Source organism: Phallusia mammillata, chromosome 2 (genome assembly GCF_965637545.1).
Source record: "Phallusia mammillata chromosome 2, kaPhaMamm4.hap1.1, whole genome shotgun sequence".
NCBI lineage: Eukaryota > Metazoa > Chordata > Ascidiacea > Phlebobranchia > Ascidiidae > Phallusia > Phallusia mammillata.
The window spans coordinates 254,124-269,105 of record NC_137253.1 but is presented as its reverse complement, the minus strand read 5'-3'; the positions used below and the strand labels follow the sequence as shown (position 1 = coordinate 269,105).

The following is a 14,982-nucleotide window of genomic DNA, read 5'->3' as shown; positions in this document are numbered from 1 at the left end:
TGTGGTGAACCCTTGAAGTTGTTGTGACGAACTCATGCACCCTGTTTACTTAAAAGGTAAACTGAGATAAAAAGCGATATGAAAAATTGTTATGCATATCATTTTGTCAAATAACTCCAAGCATATGTTCGCAAATTTTCTATGAAACATTGGCGAAAAAATCATCACTCGATATCCAAACATCACCCGATTGTAACACAGACACTATCAAACTGGACACAGGTATAAACCATGGAAAAAGTTTACCTTGGTGTTATACATCAGTTGAAACCTACATCTTTTTTCTAATATCTTGTAAGTCAAATATTAATGGTTCATTAAAAGTTTGTGATGCACCCTTGTATACCTTTTCGTACTGGTGCACCCCATGCATGTTTTGGTGCACCTTGCACACCGGTTGAAGAGCATTGGACTAGAATGGTGTACATAATTTGTTGCCTATAACTATCCTGCATTGCTGTGCTGTTTATGTTTGGCCTGGAAACAAATTTTCATGGTCAAGTGTAGCTGACACTTGCCTCACAATATTCTTGAGAACTATATGCTTGGTAAAGCCACCTGTGCATTTTAAACTTTGATTTCACTTCTAAATGTCTGTTTGTATTCTTATTACAGGTGTGCAAAGTAGCCAAAGGACACATACATACAGACATTTGAATCATAGCTTGGATTTACTGACAGATTCTTTTCTTCGTGAATGCACCCCTACATTTATACGGTATTTGGTTTTGCTCTATAAGGACATTAAAAAAGCAATGGTTTTAGGTATAAACTTTTTTGCAAATGATCAATTACCATGATAGTGAGTTTTTTGTCATCATGAAATCTTTTTCACCGGGGGTGATAGACTAGAATGGCATACATAATTTTGTTGTTTATAACTAGCCTGCATTGCTGTGCTGTTTATGTTTGGCCCGGAAACAAATTTTCATGGTCAAGTGTAGCTGACACTTGCCACAAAATATTCTTGAGAACTATAAGCTTGGTAAAGCCACATGTGCATTTTAAACTTTGATTTCACTTCTAAAAGTCTTTTTGTATTCTTATTACAGGCGTGCAAAGTCGCCAAAGGACACATACATACAGACATTTGAATCATAGCTTGGATTTACTGACAGATTCTTTTCTTCATGAATGCACCCCTACATTTATACGGTATTTGGTTTTGCTCTATAAGGACATTAAAAAAGCAATGGTTTTAGGTATAAACTTTTTTGCAAATGATCAATTACCATGGTAGTGAGTTTTTTGTCATCATAAAATCTTTTTCACCAGGGGTGATAGACTAGAATGACATACATAATTTTGTTGTTTACAACTAGCCTGCATTGCTGTGCTGTTTATGTTTGGCCCGGAAACAAATTTTCATGGTCAAGTGTAGCTGACACTTGCCACAAAATATTCTTGAGAACTATAAGCTTGGTAAAGCCACATGTGCATTTTAAAGTTCTTTGATTTCACTTCTAAATGTCTTTTTGTATTCTTATTACAGGCGTGCAAAGTCGCCAAAGGACACATACATACCGACATTTGAATCATAGCTTGGATTTACTGACAGATTCTTTTCTTCGTGAATGCACCCCTACATTTATACGGTATTTGGTTTTGCTCTATAAGGACATTAAAAAGCAATGGTTTTAGGTATCAACTTTTTTGCAAATGATCAATTACCATGATAGTGAGTTTTTTGTCATCATGAAATCTTCTTCACCAGGGGTGATAGACTAGAATGGCATACATAATTTGTTGTTTATAACTAGCCTGCATTGCTGTGCTGTTTATGTTTGGCCCGGAAACAAATTTTCATGGTCAAGTGTAGCTGACACTTGCCACAAAATATTCTTGAGAACTATAAGCTTGGTAAAGCCACATGTGCATTTTAAAGTTCTTTGATTTCACTTCTAAATGTCTTTTTGTATTCTTATTACAGGCGTGCAAAGTAGCCGAAGGATACATATGCTAAACCCATGGGTTCCGCATCTTTTTCTTCGCTGTAAGTTTTTAAAGCTGTGTAATTGAAACCCGTCAAAAAACATACTTTCAGATTTGCATACTTTAAGCCACATGTGAGTATAGTACTGGGATTGTGTCTTTCCGTTTTTCATTTCTGGGTTAATGTGTTGATCTCAGAAGGTAACATTTGATAAGACATCCTACATTGAAATTCCAGCCGTTATTTTTATGTTTTGATTCAAACAGGCTAACTTATGTGGATACAAACCCCTATCCTTTCAGCACCAATTGTTGTTTCTACTTTGTATTTGTAGCCTAATTGCTGTATATGTTCATTAGTGTGTCCCTTGATTTTACAAACCTGCCTGCTTGAAAACATTTGACATTGCATCGCTTCAGACAGTAAGGTTGCTGAAATAGTTTTAATAGAAGGTGTGTTTTGTAGAAGGCATGCTTCCAGTAAATGAAATGTCATTTTTTAGTCGATACTATTTTGTATGTTTTCGCCTGTGTTCAAAATCTGTTGCATGTTTTTGGCGTGAATAAAGTTTTCTTCTAGATTGATCAGTGTTGTTTTGCATTTTGTAAAGTATCTCTTGATTATGTTTGCGTTGTTTCTTGAGAAGGCAGATAGAGATTGATTTAAACATAGAATAAAAGGAGTCCATAAAATCACATGTAACCGTTGAGATTTGTCAGAAATGTTTGTTTACAAGCTTTTTGTGGAAATTTGGTCACGCACTAATGACCATGTGATGAAAAGTGATACCATAAAAAAATACTTTGTTATCAATTGCGGCATGAATTTGGGGAAAAAATTGCACTTTTGGAGTTAGAATAATATTTTGTGTTTTAATTTGCCGAAATTGTTTGAACACTTTATTAGTGAAGTTTTCTGAATCTAATTAACGTGACGCAATAATTCATGAGTTTGGCAAATATGATTTCAGTGTTTAGTTATGACGTAACATTTTTCCAGAAGTTTCCAGTGCCGAAATTGAGCTACTGCTTGCTATGTCCGATTTTGTTTCGTGCCAATAAATGGGTAATAAATTCTTTTTTTTGAAAAAATTGATCGCGTGATGACGTTTTGCCGAATGCAAACTCAAATAAAGAAGTACCGTTTCATTGGCCTAAGAACGATAGTAGTGCGTCTTTTTGCTGCAAAAGGGATTTGCAAGTTAAACTTTTACGCCTCGATGGAATAGCAAGTTCAGGAGTTCGTTAATATGCATTTATTTTCGAAAAATATTGAGCGCGAAACATATTTATTGAACAACTGTGAAAATAAACATTGCGTCATCAGCGATCAGCTGTTTGTAAACAGACGTGGCGAAAAATTTTTATCTTAAAAATTGAGACTGTTTTTGGTCGTTTTGTCGCAAAATTATGAAGATCAAAGACAAAATCGTTTGGTAACTCGTTTTTGGAATAATATTCTAAAAGTTTGAGTTTCAATTTAACTTGGAAACATTGTCTGCCGATGACTCAGTTTTTCAGTTTACTAAGAAAAAACTTTGATTTCACTTCTAATTGTCTTTTTGTATTCTCTTTACAGGCGTGCAAAGTCGCCAAAGGACACATACATACAGACATTCGAATCATAGCTTGGATTTACTGACAGATTCTTTTCTTCGTGATTTCACACCTACTTTTCTACGGTATTTGGTTTTGCTCAATGAGGACATTAAAAAAGCAAAGGTTTTAGGTATCAACTTTTTTGTAAATGATCAATTACCATGATAGTGAGTTTTTTGTCATCATGAAGTGTTTTTCATAGGGGTGATAGACTAGAACAGTGCTCTTCAAGCTTTTTTGGTGTGGTGAACCCTTGAAGTTGTTGTGACGAACTCATGCACCCTGTTTACTTAAAAGGTAAACTGAGATAAAAAGCGATATGAAAAATTGTTATGCATATCATTTTGTCAAATAACTCCAAGCATATGTTCGCAAATTTTCTATGAAACATTGGCGAAAAAATCATCACTCGATATCCAAACATCACCCGATTGTAACACAGACACTATCAAACTGGACACAGGTATAAACCATGGAAAAAGTTTACCTTGGTGTTATACATCAGTTGAAACCTACATCTTTTTTCTAATATCTTGTAAGTCAAATATTAATGGTTCATTAAAAGTTTGTGATGCACCCTTGTATACCTTTTCGTACTGGTGCACCCCATGCATGTTTTGGTGCACCTTGCACACCGGTTGAAGAGCATTGGACTAGAATGGTGTACATAATTTGTTGCCTATAACTATCCTGCATTGCTGTGCTGTTTATGTTTGGCCTGGAAACAAATTTTCATGGTCAAGTGTAGCTGACACTTGCCTCACAATATTCTTGAGAACTATATGCTTGGTAAAGCCACCTGTGCATTTTAAACTTTGATTTCACTTCTAAATGTCTGTTTGTATTCTTATTACAGGTGTGCAAAGTAGCCAAAGGACACATACATACAGACATTTGAATCATAGCTTGGATTTACTGACAGATTCTTTTCTTCGTGAATGCACCCCTACATTTATACGGTATTTGGTTTTGCTCTATAAGGACATTAAAAAAGCAATGGTTTTAGGTATAAACTTTTTTGCAAATGATCAATTACCATGATAGTGAGTTTTTTGTCATCATGAAATCTTTTTCACCGGGGGTGATAGACTAGAATGGCATACATAATTTTGTTGTTTATAACTAGCCTGCATTGCTGTGCTGTTTATGTTTGGCCCGGAAACAAATTTTCATGGTCAAGTGTAGCTGACACTTGCCACAAAATATTCTTGAGAACTATAAGCTTGGTAAAGCCACATGTGCATTTTAAACTTTGATTTCACTTCTAAAAGTCTTTTTGTATTCTTATTACAGGCGTGCAAAGTCGCCAAAGGACACATACATACAGACATTTGAATCATAGCTTGGATTTACTGACAGATTCTTTTCTTCATGAATGCACCCCTACATTTATACGGTATTTGGTTTTGCTCTATAAGGACATTAAAAAAGCAATGGTTTTAGGTATAAACTTTTTTGCAAATGATCAATTACCATGGTAGTGAGTTTTTTGTCATCATAAAATCTTTTTCACCAGGGGTGATAGACTAGAATGACATACATAATTTTGTTGTTTACAACTAGCCTGCATTGCTGTGCTGTTTATGTTTGGCCCGGAAACAAATTTTCATGGTCAAGTGTAGCTGACACTTGCCACAAAATATTCTTGAGAACTATAAGCTTGGTAAAGCCACATGTGCATTTTAAAGTTCTTTGATTTCACTTCTAAATGTCTTTTTGTATTCTTATTACAGGCGTGCAAAGTCGCCAAAGGACACATACATACCGACATTTGAATCATAGCTTGGATTTACTGACAGATTCTTTTCTTCGTGAATGCACCCCTACATTTATACGGTATTTGGTTTTGCTCTATAAGGACATTAAAAAGCAATGGTTTTAGGTATCAACTTTTTTGCAAATGATCAATTACCATGATAGTGAGTTTTTTGTCATCATGAAATCTTCTTCACCAGGGGTGATAGACTAGAATGGCATACATAATTTGTTGTTTATAACTAGCCTGCATTGCTGTGCTGTTTATGTTTGGCCCGGAAACAAATTTTCATGGTCAAGTGTAGCTGACACTTGCCACAAAATATTCTTGAGAACTATAAGCTTGGTAAAGCCACATGTGCATTTTAAAGTTCTTTGATTTCACTTCTAAATGTCTTTTTGTATTCTTATTACAGGCGTGCAAAGTAGCCGAAGGATACATATGCTAAACCCATGGGTTCCGCATCTTTTTCTTCGCTGTAAGTTTTTAAAGCTGTGTAATTGAAACCCGTCAAAAAACATACTTTCAGATTTGCATACTTTAAGCCACATGTGAGTATAGTACTGGGATTGTGTCTTTCCGTTTTTCATTTCTGGGTTAATGTGTTGATCTCAGAAGGTAACATTTGATAAGACATCCTACATTGAAATTCCAGCCGTTATTTTTATGTTTTGATTCAAACAGGCTAACTTATGTGGATACAAACCCCTATCCTTTCAGCACCAATTGTTGTTTCTACTTTGTATTTGTAGCCTAATTGCTGTATATGTTCATTAGTGTGTCCCTTGATTTTACAAACCTGCCTGCTTGAAAACATTTGACATTGCATCGCTTCAGACAGTAAGGTTGCTGAAATAGTTTTAATAGAAGGTGTGTTTTGTAGAAGGCATGCTTCCAGTAAATGAAATGTCATTTTTTAGTCGATACTATTTTGTATGTTTTCGCCTGTGTTCAAAATCTGTTGCATGTTTTTGGCGTGAATAAAGTTTTCTTCTAGATTGATCAGTGTTGTTTTGCATTTTGTAAAGTATCTCTTGATTATGTTTGCGTTGTTTCTTGAGAAGGCAGATAGAGATTGATTTAAACATAGAATAAAAGGAGTCCATAAAATCACATGTAACCGTTGAGATTTGTCAGAAATGTTTGTTTACAAGCTTTTTGTGGAAATTTGGTCACGCACTAATGACCATGTGATGAAAAGTGATACCATAAAAAAATACTTTGTTATCAATTGCGGCATGAATTTGGGGAAAAAATTGCACTTTTGGAGTTAGAATAATATTTTGTGTTTTAATTTGCCGAAATTGTTTGAACACTTTATTAGTGAAGTTTTCTGAATCTAATTAACGTGACGCAATAATTCATGAGTTTGGCAAATATGATTTCAGTGTTTAGTTATGACGTAACATTTTTCCAGAAGTTTCCAGTGCCGAAATTGAGCTACTGCTTGCTATGTCCGATTTTGTTTCGTGCCAATAAATGGGTAATAAATTCTTTTTTTTGAAAAAATTGATCGCGTGATGACGTTTTGCCGAATGCAAACTCAAATAAAGAAGTACCGTTTCATTGGCCTAAGAACGATAGTAGTGCGTCTTTTTGCTGCAAAAGGGATTTGCAAGTTAAACTTTTACGCCTCGATGGAATAGCAAGTTCAGGAGTTCGTTAATATGCATTTATTTTCGAAAAATATTGAGCGCGAAACATATTTATTGAACAACTGTGAAAATAAACATTGCGTCATCAGCGATCAGCTGTTTGTAAACAGACGTGGCGAAAAATTTTATCTTAAAAGTTGAGACTGTGTTTGGTCGTTTTGTCGCAAAATTATGAAGATCAAAGACAAAATCGTTTGGTAACTCGTTTTTGGAATAATATTCTAAAAGTTTGAGTTTCAATTTAACTTGGAAACATTGTCTGCCGATGACTCAGTTTTTCAGTTTACTAAGAAAAAACTTTGATTTCACTTCTAATTGTCTTTTTGTATTCTCTTTACAGGCGTGCAAAGTCGCCAAAGGACACATACATACAGACATTCGAATCATAGCTTGGATTTACTGACAGATTCTTTTCTTCGTGATTTCACACCTACTTTTCTACGGTATTTGGTTTTGCTCAATGAGGACATTAAAAAAGCAAAGGTTTTAGGTATCAACTTTTTTGTAAATGATCAATTACCATGATAGTGAGTTTTTTGTCATCATGAAGTGTTTTTCATAGGGGTGATAGACTAGAACAGTGCTCTTCAAGCTTTTTTGGTGTGGTGAACCCTTGAAGTTGTTGTGACGAACTCATGCACCCTGTTTACTTAAAAGGTAAACTGAGATAAAAAGCGATATGAAAAATTGTTATGCATATCATTTTGTCAAATAACTCCAAGCATATGTTCGCAAATTTTCTATGAAACATTGGCGAAAAAATCATCACTCGATATCCAAACATCACCCGATTGTAACACAGACACTATCAAACTGGACACAGGTATAAACCATGGAAAAAGTTTACCTTGGTGTTATACATCAGTTGAAACCTACATCTTTTTTCTAATATCTTGTAAGTCAAATATTAATGGTTCATTAAAAGTTTGTGATGCACCCTTGTATACCTTTTCGTACTGGTGCACCCCATGCATGTTTTGGTGCACCTTGCACACCGGTTGAAGAGCATTGGACTAGAATGGTGTACATAATTTGTTGCCTATAACTATCCTGCATTGCTGTGCTGTTTATGTTTGGCCTGGAAACAAATTTTCATGGTCAAGTGTAGCTGACACTTGCCTCACAATATTCTTGAGAACTATATGCTTGGTAAAGCCACCTGTGCATTTTAAACTTTGATTTCACTTCTAAATGTCTGTTTGTATTCTTATTACAGGTGTGCAAAGTAGCCAAAGGACACATACATACAGACATTTGAATCATAGCTTGGATTTACTGACAGATTCTTTTCTTCGTGAATGCACCCCTACATTTATACGGTATTTGGTTTTGCTCTATAAGGACATTAAAAAAGCAATGGTTTTAGGTATTAACTTTTTTGCAAATGATCAATTACCATGGTAGTGAGTTTTTTGTCATCATAAAATCTTTTTCACCAGGGGTGATAGACTAGAATGACATACATAATTTTGTTGTTTATAACTAGCCTGCATTGCTGTGCTGTTTATGTTTGGCCCGGAAACAAATTTTCATGGTCAAGTGTAGCTGACACTTGCCACAAAATATTCTTGAGAACTATAAGCTTGGTAAAGCCACATGTGCATTTTAAAGTTCTTTGATTTCACTTCTAAATGTCTTTTTGTATTCTTATTACAGGCGTGCAAAGTCGCCAAAGGACACATACATACAGACATTTGAATCATAGCTTGGATTTACTGACAGATTCTTTTCTTCATGAATGCACCCCTACATTTATACGGTATTTGGTTTGGCTCTATGAGGACATTAAAAAGCAATGGTTTTAGGTATCAACTTTTTTGCAAATGATCAATTACCATGATAGTGAGTTTTTTGTCATCATGAAATCTTCTTCACCAGGGGTGATAGAGTAGAATGGCATACATAATTTTGTTGTTTATAACTAGCCTGCATTGCTGTGCTGTTTATGTTTGGCCCGGAAACACATTTTCATGGTCAAGTGTAGCTGACACTTGCCACAAAATATTCTTGAGAACTATAAGCTTGGTAAAGCCACATGTGCATTTTAAAGTTCTTTGATTTCACTTCTAAATGTCTTTTTGTATTCTTATTACAGGCGTGCAAAGTCGCCAAAGGACACATACATACAGACATTTGAATCATAGCTTGGATTTACTGACAGATTCTTTTCTTCGTGAATGCACCCCTACATTTATACGGTATTTGGTTTTGCTCTATAAGGACATTAAAAAAGCAATGGTTTTAGGTTTCAAGTTTTTACAAATGATCAATTACCATGGTAGTGATTTTTTTGTCATCATAAAATCTTTTTCACCAGGGGTGATAGACTAGAATGGCATACATAATTTGTTGTTTATAACTAGCCTGCATTGCTGTGCTGTTTATGTTTGGCCCGGAAACAAATTTTCATGGTCAAGTGTAGCTGACACTTGCCACAAAATATTCTTGAGAACCATAAGCTTGATAAAGCCACATGTGCATTTTAAAGTTCTTTGATTTCACTTCTAAAAGTCTTTTTGTATTCTTATTACAGGCGTGCAAAGTCGCCAAAGGACACATACATACAGACATTTGAATCATAGTTTGGATTTACTGACAGATTCTTTTCTTCATGAATGCACCCCTACATTTATACGGTATTTGGTTTTGCTCTATAAGGACATTCAATGGTTTTAGGTTTCAACTTTTTTACAAATGATCAATTACCATCGTAGTGATTTTTTGTCATCATAAAATCTTTTTCACCAGGGGTGATAGACTAGAATGGCATACATAATTTGTTGTTTATAACTAGCCTGCATTGCTGTGCTGTTTATGTTTGGCCCGGAAACAAATTTTCATGGTCAAGTGTAGCTGACACTTGCCACAAAATATTCTTGAGAATTATAAGCTTGATAAAGCCACATGTGCATTTTAAAGTTCTTTGATTTCACTTCTCAATGTCTTTTTGTATTCTTATTACAGGCGTGCAAAGTCGCCAAAGGACACATACATACATACAGACATTTGAATCATAGCTTGGATTTACTGACAGATTCTTTTCTTCGTGAATGCACCCCTACATTTATACGGTATTTGGTTTTGCTCTATAAGGACATTAAAAAAGCACTGGTTTTAGGTATAAACTTTTTTGCAAATGATCAATTACCATGATAGTGAGTTTTTTGTCATCATAAAATCTTCTTCACCAGGGGTGATAGACTAGAATGGCATACATAATTTGTTGTTTATAACTAGCCTGCATTGCTGTGCTGTTTATGTTTGGCCCGGAAACAAATTTTCATGGTCAAGTGTAGCTGACACTTGCCACAAAATATTCTTGAGAACTATAAGCTTGGTAAAGCCACATGTGCATTTTAAAGTTCTTTGATTTCACTTCTAAATGTCTTTTTGTATTCTTATTACAGGCGTGCAAAGTCGCCAAAGGACACATACATACAGACATTTGAATCATAGCTTGGATTTACTGACAGATTCTTTTCTTCGTGAATGCACCCCTACATTTATACGGTATTTGGTTTTGCTCTATAAGGACATTAAAAAGCAATGGTTTTAGGTATCAACTTTTTTGCAAATGATCAATTACCATGATAGTGAGTTTTTTGTCATCATGAAATCTTCTTCACCAGGGGTGATAGACTAGAATGGCATACATAATTTGTTGTTTATAACTAGCCTGCATTGCTGTGCTGTTTATGTTTGGCCCGGAAACAAATTTTCATGGTCAAGTGTAGCTGACACTTGCCACAAAATATTCTTGAGAACTATAAGCTTGGTAAAGCCACATGTGCATTTTAAAGTTCTTTGATTTCACTTCTAAATGTCTTTTTGTATTCTTATTACAGGCGTGCAAAGTAGCCGAAGGATACATATGCTAAACCCATGGGTTCCGCATCTTTTTCTTCGCTGTAAGTTTTTAAAGCTGTGTAATTGAAACCCCTCAAAAAACATACTTTCAGATTTGCATACTTTAAGCCACATGTGAGTATAGTACTGGGATTGTGTCTTTCCGTTTTTCATTTCTGGGTTAATGTGTTGATCTCAGAAGGTAACATTTGATAAGACATCCTACATTGAAATTCCAGCCGTTATTTTTATGTTTTGATTCAAACAGGCTAACTTATGTGGATACAAACCCCTATCCTTTCAGCACCAATTGTTGTTTCTACTTTGTATTTGTAGCCTAATTGCTGTATATGTTCATTAGTGTGTCCCTTGATTTTACAAACCTGCCTGCTTGAAAACATTTGACATTGCATCGCTTCAGACAGTAAGGTTGCTGAAATAGTTTTAATAGAAGGTGTGTTTTGTAGAAGGCATGCTTCTAGTAAATGAAATGTCATTTTTTAGTCGATACTATTTTGTATGTTTTCGCCTGTGTTCAAAATCTGTTGCATGTTTTTGGCGTGAATAAAGTTTTCTTCTAGATTGATCAGTGTTGTTTTGCATTTTGTAAAGTATCTCTTGATTATGTTTGCGTTGTTTCTTGAGAAGGCAGATAGAGATTGATTTAAACATAGAATAAAAGGAGTCCATAAAATCACATGTAACCGTTGAGATTTGTCAGAAATGTTTGTTTACAAGCTTTTTGTGGAAATTTGGTCACGCACTAATGACCATGTGATGAAAAGTGATACCATAAAAAAATACTTTGTTATCAATTGCGGCATGAATTTGGGGAAAAAATTGCACTTTTGGAGTTAGAATAATATTTTGTGTTTTAATTTGCCGAAATTGTTTGAACACTTTATTAGTGAAGTTTTCTGAATCTAATTAACGTGACGCAATAATTCATGAGTTTGGCAAATATGATTTCAGTGTTTAGTTATGACGTAACATTTTTCCAGAAGTTTCCAGTGCCGAAATTGAGCTACTGCTTGCTATGTCCGATTTTGTTTCGTGCCAATAAATGGGTAATAAATTCTTTTTTTTGAAAAAATTGATCGCGTGATGACGTTTTGCCGAATGCAAACTCAAATAAAGAAGTACCGTTTCATTGGCCTAAGAACGATAGTAGTGCGTCTTTTTGCTGCAAAAGGGATTTGCAAGTTAAACTTTTACGCCTCGATGGAATAGCAAGTTCAGGAGTTCGTTAATATGCATTTATTTTCGAAAAATATTGAGCGCGAAACATATTTATTGAACAACTGTGAAAATAAACATTGCGTCATCAGCGATCAGCTGTTTGTAAACAGACGTGGCGAAAAATTTTATCTTAAAAGTTGAGACTGTGTTTGGTCGTTTTGTCGCAAAATTATGAAGATCAAAGACAAAATCGTTTGGTAACTCGTTTTTGGAATAATATTCTAAAAGTTTGAGTTTCAATTTAACTTGGAAACATTGTCTGCCGATGACTCAGTTTTTCAGTTTACTAAGAAAAAACTTTGATTTCACTTCTAATTGTCTTTTTGTATTCTCTTTACAGGCGTGCAAAGTCGCCAAAGGACACATACATACAGACATTCGAATCATAGCTTGGATTTACTGACAGATTCTTTTCTTCGTGATTTCACACCTACTTTTCTACGGTATTTGGTTTTGCTCAATGAGGACATTAAAAAAGCAAAGGTTTTAGGTATCAACTTTTTTGTAAATGATCAATTACCATGATAGTGAGTTTTTTGTCATCATGAAGTGTTTTTCATAGGGGTGATAGACTAGAACAGTGCTCTTCAATCTTTTTTGGTGTGGTGAACCCTTGAAGTTGTTGTGACGAACTCATGCACCCTGTTTACTTAAAAGGTAAACTGAGATAAAAAGCGATATGAAAAATTGTTATGCATATCATTTTGTCAAATAACTCCAAGCATATGTTCGCAAATTTTCTATGAAACATTGGCGAAAAAATCATCACTCGATATCCAAACATCACCCGATTGTAACACAGACACTATCAAACTGGACACAGGTATAAACCATGGAAAAAGTTTACCTTGGTGTTATACATCAGTTGAAACCTACATCTTTTTTCTAATATCTTGTAAGTCAAATATTAATGGTTGATTAAAAGTTTGTGATGCACCCTTGTATACCTTTTCGTACTGGTGCACCCCATGCATGTTTTGGTGCACCTTGCACACCGGTTGAAGAGCATTGGACTAGAATGGTGTACATAATTTGTTGCCTATAACTATCCTGCATTGCTGTGCTGTTTATGTTTGGCCTGGAAACAAATTTTCATGGTCAAGTGTAGCTGACACTTGCCTCACAATATTCTTGAGAACTATATGCTTGGTAAAGCCACCTGTGCATTTTAAACTTTGATTTCACTTCTAAATGTCTGTTTGTATTCTTATTACAGGTGTGCAAAGTAGCCAAAGGACACATACATACAGACATTTGAATCATAGCTTGGATTTACTGACAGATTCTTTTCTTCGTGAATGCACCCCTACATTTATACGGTATTTGGTTTTGCTCTATAAGGACATTAAAAAAGCAATGGTTTTAGGTATTAACTTTTTTGCAAATGATCAATTACCATGGTAGTGAGTTTTTTGTCATCATAAAATCTTTTTCACCAGGGGTGATAGACTAGAATGACATACATAATTTTGTTGTTTATAACTAGCCTGCATTGCTGTGCTGTTTATGTTTGGCCCGGAAACAAATTTTCATGGTCAAGTGTAGCTGACACTTGCCACAAAATATTCTTGAGAACTATAAGCTTGGTAAAGCCACATGTGCATTTTAAAGTTCTTTGATTTCACTTCTAAATGTCTTTTTGTATTCTTATTACAGGCGTGCAAAGTCGCCAAAGGACACATACATACAGACATTTGAATCATAGCTTGGATTTACTGACAGATTCTTTTCTTCGTGAATGCACCCCTACATTTATACGGTATTTGGTTTGGCTCTATGAGGACATTAAAAAGCAATGGTTTTAGGTATCAACTTTTTTGCAAATGATCAATTACCATGATAGTGAGTTTTTTGTCATCATGAAATCTTCTTCACCAGGGGTGATAGAGTAGAATGGCATACATAATTTTGTTGTTTATAACTAGCCTGCATTGCTGTGCTGTTTATGTTTGGCCCGGAAACACATTTTCATGGTCAAGTGTAGCTGACACTTGCCACAAAATATTCTTGAGAACTATAAGCTTGGTAAAGCCACATGTGCATTTTAAAGTTCTTTGATTTCACTTCTAAATGTCTTTTTGTATTCTTATTACAGGCGTGCAAAGTCGCCAAAGGACACATACATACAGACATTTGAATCATAGCTTGGATTTACTGACAGATTCTTTTCTTCGTGAATGCACCCCTACATTTATACGGTATTTGGTTTTGCTCTATAAGGACATTAAAAAAGCAATGGTTTTAGGTTTCAACTTTTTTACAAATGATCAATTACCATGGTAGTGATTTTTTTGTCATCATAAAATCTTTTTCACCAGGGGTGATAGACTAGAATGGCATACATAATTTGTTGTTTATAACTAGCCTGCATTGCTGTGCTGTTTATGTTTGGCCCGGAAACAAATTTTCATGGTCAAGTGTAGCTGACACTTGCCACAAAATATTCTTGAGAACCATAAGCTTGATAAAGCCACATGTGCATTTTAAAGTTCTTTGATTTCACTTCTAAAAGTCTTTTTGTATTCTTATTACAGGCGTGCAAAGTCGCCAAAGGACACATACATACAGACATTTGAATCATAGTTTGGATTTACTGACAGATTCTTTTCTTCATGAATGCACCCCTACATTTATACGGTATTTGGTTTTGCTCTATAAGGACATTCAATGGTTTTAGGTTTCAACTTTTTTACAAATGATCAATTACCATGGTAGTGATTTTTTGTCATCATAAAATCTTTTTCACCAGGGGTGATAGACTAGAATGGCATACATAATTTGTTGTTTATAACTAGCCTGCATTGCTGTGCTGTTTATGTTTGGCCCGGAAACAAATTTTCATGGTCAAGTGTAGCTGACACTTGCCACAAAATATTCTTGAGAATTATAAGCTTGATAAAGCCACATGTGCATTTTAAAGTTCTTTGATTTCACTTCTAAAATTCTTTTTGTATT

The 14,982-nt window shown here is 34.9% G+C and overlaps 1 long non-coding RNA gene across 1 annotated transcript; it reads left to right on the top strand.

The window, feature by feature from the left end:
- The first annotated feature begins 10,767 nt into the window (after positions 1 to 10,767).
- On the top strand, positions 10,768 to 13,400 carry LOC145215508 (uncharacterized). Its single transcript, XR_013857317.1, has 4 exons — positions 10,768 to 11,855; positions 12,368 to 12,517; positions 13,244 to 13,346; positions 13,394 to 13,400. It is a non-coding gene; the product is annotated as an uncharacterized LOC145215508 (long non-coding RNA).
- The last annotated feature ends 1,582 nt before the right edge of the window (positions 13,401 to 14,982 follow it).